We start from the raw sequence: 6,670 nt of genomic DNA, 5'->3' as shown, positions 1-6,670 counted from the left end.
TTGAAGACCCCATCGATTGATGAATTGGAAGTCCAAGATATAGTCACTGAGGAAGATCCAAATTGGATGACTCCCATCAAAAAATTCATTCAAAGTAATGAACTACCCAATGATCAAATTGAGGCCGAAAGGGTTAAAATCAAAGCAAGACAATATGTGTTGCAAGGAGAAACCCTCTACAAGAAAGGTTACCTTGCCCCCTTGCTAAGATGTGTTGGTCCCGAACAAAGCAAGTATATGATCAAGGAAATACACGAAGGAGTATGCGGAGCTGATTTTGGAGCTAGGTCGGTGGTTGCAAAGCTCATGAACCTTGGATATTTCTGGCCGTCGATGCATCGTGACACCATTGAGTAATTGAAGAAATGTGATGCCTGTCAAATTCATGCCCCAATCCCAAGAAGTCCCAAACATGATCTTGTTCCAATAACCTCGGCATGGCCATTCCATAAGTGGGGAATGGACATTGTTGGGCCATTCCCTCCGAGCAAAGGGGGAGTAAAATTCTTGTTAGTAGCAATTGACTATTTTAGTAAGTGGCCAGAGGTTAAACCCCTTGCCAAGATCACAGGAAAACAAGTCATAGACTTCGTTTGGGAAAACATCATCTGCCGCTATGGGTTGCCGGGAGTAATTGTCACCGACAATGGAAAGCAATTTTCTGAGAAACCTTTCAGCCTTTGGTGCAAGGAATACAGGATCAACCAGATCTTTAGCTCAGTGGCTTACCCATAATCAAATGGCCAGGTTGAAAGGGCCAACCGAAGCATAGTGGAAGGCATCAAGACGAGATTAGGAAGATATGAAAGCAATTGGCTTGAAGAATTGCTTAGTGTTCTATGGGCAATTAGAACAACCGAAAAAACAAGTCACAAGAAAACACCTTATAGCTTGGTATTTGGATCCGAGGCCGTAATCCTGCTGAAATAGGAGTTGTAACCCAACGAGTTGTCAACATGGATCCCGAAACAAATCAACAAGAGACCATGTTGAATTTACAACTCCTAGAGGAAGCCCGAGATCAAGCGGCAATACAAGAAGCCAAGTACAAACAGAAGATGGAAGCCTACTACAACAAAAAGGTTAAGAATGAACGATTCAAACCAGGAGATCTAGTCCTCAGAAACAACGAAGCTAGCAAAAAGGAAAATCAAGGGAAGCTGGGCCCAAAATGGGAAGGTCCATATACTATCCTCGAAGCACACAAGGGCGGATCCTACAAGCTAGCAGACTCAGAAGGCAAAAGGCTTCCAAGACATTGGAACGGAAAAACCCTGAGAAAATTCTATGTTTAGACAGAAAAGTTTGGTTTGTATCAAAATGAAAACCTTTTGTAAAAAGCAGGTACTGCTTGAATGAATGAAGTTGATTTATCAAACTTGTCTTTCTATCCTAATATCAGGTTGAGAACCTAGCAAAAAACTCCATGGCAAGGGCCATGTAAGGGGATGAGCTCCCAGGCCATATCGCTCAATAGGTTCAGGGGTTGAATAAACCTATATAAGGGGTGAGTTCCTAAATCAATACAACTCCATGAGACTTATTAAGCAAAAACAATAATGTCTCATAAACAGGTTTGAACAACCTACACCAATCGTTCCTTAAGCCTTAGAAATATAACCAACAAATAGGCTTACAAAATCGAATAAGTTACAAAGAAATGATAACGAGGATAGATACTACGTCTTCTTGTTCATAAACACTAAGGCTAAGTGTCTGCAGCACTGAACCCTTTAAAGTGTAAAAAACATAAAGACAAAGTAAACTCAACAAAGACAAGGCTAAAAAAGAATGACAATTGCCAAAGGAAAAATAAGCAGACCCATCAATAAAATATACAAACCAAACCAGAAACTATCAAGGCTTCAAACCAACAGGGTAATAAGCTTGAAACGTTGAAGGCTTCAACCCAAAACAACTAGCCAAAAGGCTTGAAGGGTTAACAGCCTACTAAACAAGCTAAGCAAAGCAAGCATAAAAACATAACACAAGTAACATAATAACCATCATACCATAACAAAGAAGGTCATAAAAAACCTTCGGACAAGAGTTAAAGCAAGTTCTAGTAACTTGCAAGAGAAACTATTGTTCAAATGGCCATATAGGCCCAACAAACCACCAACAGGAACCTTAAGGGTTCCTGGAAACCTAATATTGTTTAAAATATTACAGACCATAAAGTGTTTTGCTAAGAAAGCTACGAATAAACATCAGACGGCAGAAGGCTTGGAACCTTCAGCTTTGGACCTCTTGGCTTTCCTAGACTTCTTGGCCTTAGCACCATCATCACCACCAACCGCGGAGGCCTCTAAACCAGCATCCTTTGAAACATCAGGCTGACTCGAGAGGGTATCATCACTATCTCCGGAATAAGATCTCTTCTTTGAAAGGGAGCCCAAAACCTCAGCACACAACTCTTCATTCAGCCCCTCAGGTTTCAAATCCTGTAAAACAGATAAAGGCTTACCAAAGCAAGAGGAAACCTCATAAACATAAGGATAGGTTAGCCTCTCCATTTGCTCAACGGAGCCTTTAAAAACATCAGAGGCCTCGGGACGAAACAAAGGTGACTTCTCCAAAGGATGTCCGGATTCGTGAAGCTTGTAACCAGCAATAAGGCCTTGGTGTTTCCCCAGGTTAAGAAGCTTAGTATAAACACCACCAAGGGCAGAATTGAACTCCTTGGAATGTAAAAGATAAGTAACAACCTGCTGGAAACCATGCTCAATTAACCACTGATTGTCAGCAGTAGCACGACCAACTGAAGCTTTCAACCCTTCTTTCTCCTCACGAAAAGCCTGTTGCTGAACAGCCAAAGCCTCCCGATCAGCTTTTAACTTTAACAAGTTAGCTTCAAAAATGTTCTTCAAATCACCCATCTCAATCCCATGCATCTTCTTCAAATCACTAACCTCCTTCCGCCATGCTGCTTCCTTCTCGGCAAAACCAGCTATCTCCTTTTTCATCGATGCTATGGAGGATTTCATCTTATCCTTCTTCTTGGAGAAGTCCTCATATTCTTGCATCCTTTGACGAAAACGAGTAATACCTTGAGGAAGCATAGCAGCAAGGTTGTAAGTGCTCAAAACCATCCGGGACAAGATCAAGTCATCATCCATCCCAGCAATGGTCTTGTGCACAGAAGGAGAGGCGAGATGACTAAGAGCATCCTCACAAACAACAGCATCTTTGAAGGTGTCGTCATTTTTCACTAACCAAGCAGGCACATAAGTCCCTTCAGGATCCAACCTTTCAACGTCCCTGCTTGAAGATTCCTGAACAGGGGTAGAAACAACCTTCTTGCTAGGAACCTTTTTACCACGAATAACCAACCCCTTGCCCTTCTCAGCATCCGCTTCACCGCCTTGATCTTCCGAAACTTCAATATCATCACTCAAATCCACTGGTTCAGTAGAAGTGGATTGAGGACCAGCTTTCAACAAACGACGAGAAGATCAGCGGGTTGAAGATTTGGGAGCGTTGGACTTAGAAAAACCCTTGACATTGGCAGCACTAGCATAACCCGTGCCCTCAAACCTTTGCTCAGCAGTCCTAACCACAACATTCTCACCCGGAACAGACGGAGCATCCTCAAACACAACATCAGAGGTGTCATCACTTTTGATGAAATCCAAAGCAGACATGACTGCAAAAAACAAAACAAGAGCAAATAAGCCATAAGTAAAAAGAAATGAGTAAAAGGCAAGAAGGAAAAATGCATACCCATGCCATTTCTCATTAGTACCGGATCCCGATCGGCTTTTCCCCAAATGTTCCTAACCCCTAAAAGCACTAACAAATGTTCTGGGAAGGGACGAACCCTCGAAGGGCATCCCCGAATGGCTGTAAGAAAGGCATCGTTCAACTCAGATTCATAGGGCTCCGGATCATTAAGAACAGCATCCGGATGCCTCCACACCATCTTGAAGGGAACAATAGACTCGGAAACCCAGAAAAAACGATCCTTCCAGGACCCAAGTGTTGTAACCATAGACGAAATAAGGCAAATGTCATCCTTTGATGTCTCAAAGGTGAACCAGTCACCATTCTTAGCCAGACGAAAAAACCGCCGGAAAAGCAACAAAGATGGATCATACCCAAGAGCACGACACAAAACCTCAAAATGTAAAACCCTAGCCATCCCCTTCGGATGAACTTGCCCAAAAGAAACCCGATAATACTCCAGCAAGTTTAAAACGAAAAATGAAAAGGGATAACGAAGATTCGACCATTGAAAATGACGACAGTAAAGAGCAATCGAACCAGGGTTCGGTTTATCAACAGAAACATCGCAAGAAGGGGCAGTTGGGTTAAATTTTTTTTATCAATGCCATATTCCATACAAAATAAATCTAACTCCTCTTGTGTTATCCGAGAAAATGATTTCGCTAAGTCCTTAAGAGCACCCATTTTTGAAGAAACAGAAAACGAAGAGTGAAAGATGCAAAGAAAACTAACCTTAGAGAAGGAAGGTAAATGGCAGAAACTCAGAGAAGTTATGAATAAAATGGAAAGGATTCGCAATTATAAAATAAATATGACCTACAATAGGGGTAATAAAGGCAAAAAATAACTTCTGCAAAACCGCCGCCCTATCTACTGCCATACATCAATCAAATCAACTGTCAATCATTTAAAATTCAAATTCAAATATTAACTGCCTTCAGCCTTTCAACCCGTCAAGCAACGAACCCTTGAAACCTTCAGGCAATAAAACACATGCATAAAAGTCAGAAGTCTTTGAGCATACTACCCAAAAACCTCTGACTTGGGGGGCTGATGACGGGGGTAGCCCAAGATTAAATAAAGTGACTAGATATGCAAATGCTTAAATGGTTAAATGGTTCACCGGTTGAAAAGCTGTAAGATGGGAAAAGCGAGGAGTGAACAGTAATCAATCACATCCAGAGCTTGCTTCACCAACCCACGCCCGCAAAAGCAAAGCAGGTCTGCACAATACACGTTATTACCCAGGGGTCAAAAGCCTTCAACCCCAAAAGGGGAAACCCTCCACTGCAAGCAGGATTACTAGTCTTGTACATGCTACTTTGGGAGATGTCTTCCCTTATAAAAAGACATCTCATTTACTCCAAAAAAGATCCTCTGATCAGTCGAGATTCTCTCATCTCTGGTCATTCGTGGAGTACTTGCTCACGTCCAAGTCACTCCTCATTCCACCACACACATTCTGTTTGCTCTCACTTCTGGATTCGAGTACGTCTCGGAGAAAGAACTTTCAGCAAACAACAATTACAAACTAGTAAACCTCCTTCCACGTCTTGCAAACGTGGGGGGACCCGCGACCTGCGTTAGGCAAGGTTGAACCCTTCAACCTTTTTGCCTAATCAACTCAGCTACCATCTTTGGTCTCGTGTTTGTTGCATCAACAAGTTGGCGCCCACCGTGGGGCTACGCCGCTATTTCTTCTCAAAAAAGACCTAGTAGTGTAGCTCTCTTCACTTAAAGTCACCATGTCTGAAAGTGGATCTCCGGGAGAAGTAAACCAGATTCCAAACACTTCCACCCCGGGTAGTAGCCAAGCTCATATGACTATAACAACACCTTTCTCGACTCCGGGGAGCACACCCGAGTTCCTTACCTTCAACACACCAACTCCATCCAGATCTGGGGCTCCATCTCCCAATGTCGGTGTATCTGACACCCCGGCGCGTGTTGAACTTACCCCCGAGGGGGTCGCTAATAATTTCCTTGAGTTAAGGTCACTTCTCAACTAGCATGTGAGCAAAGAAAGGGAAAAGGGTATAAGGATTCGTTTAGATTATGACGAACCTGAGCCAACGCTGTCTCCCGGACCACCCCTACCTCCTTTTACCACAAGAAGTGAGGCTGGTCCCAGCAACCCTCCAAACCCTCACCCTTATCTGTCCACTATAACAAATCCTACGGTACATCCTATCCTCTCTTCCCAACCAATTACTAGTGGTGCTCCTCTGGGACACGAGCTAACGCTTGACCAGCTCCTACAGTCCCCAGTGACAAGCTATCCAGCTTCTGTAACAACCACATGGGAGCAAGCTCTGTCCGTGCTCCCTTTAGCACGAAGTGCTGTTACTAGCACCCCTCTTGGAATAAACTGCTCGGTTGGTCCAGGAAGCCTTCAAGGCTTCAACCTCATACCCAATATGATTACCCAGATGATGGCCAACTTCCCGTGGCAACACTTCATTAATCAAGTGCTAGCCACTCAGGGGAATCACGGCAATAGTAACAATGTAGATACAAGGCCTGAAGAGGACTTGGCTAAACCCTATAAGCCAAGCAACCTTTCATGCTTCTCAAGGCAGATAGCCGATTATGATTTTCAATCAAAGATTAAAATGCCAACCCACATCAGAACGTATGATGGGACTGAAGATCCCGAGGACCATCTCCAGATCTTCACTGGTGCAGCTCGAATAGAAAAATGGTCAAATGCTGAATGTTGCCTAATGTTCATGCAGACTCTTGTTGGATCCGCCAGAATCTAGTTCAACGACCTACCTGCTCAAAGCATTCGAAGCTTTGACGATCTCAACAGGGGTTTTCTGGCAAACTTCTCCCAACAAAGGCGATATGTCAAAGACGCAACAGTAATCTTCCAGATAAAACAACGTGATGATGAAAGTCTTCGAGCATTCATTGAACGATACAAGAAGGAAGGTCTGACCTA

Source organism: Helianthus annuus, chromosome 10 (assembly GCF_002127325.2).
Source record: "Helianthus annuus cultivar XRQ/B chromosome 10, HanXRQr2.0-SUNRISE, whole genome shotgun sequence".
Lineage (NCBI taxonomy): Eukaryota > Viridiplantae > Streptophyta > Magnoliopsida > Asterales > Asteraceae > Helianthus > Helianthus annuus.
Note: the sequence above shows the minus strand (reverse complement) of the source record.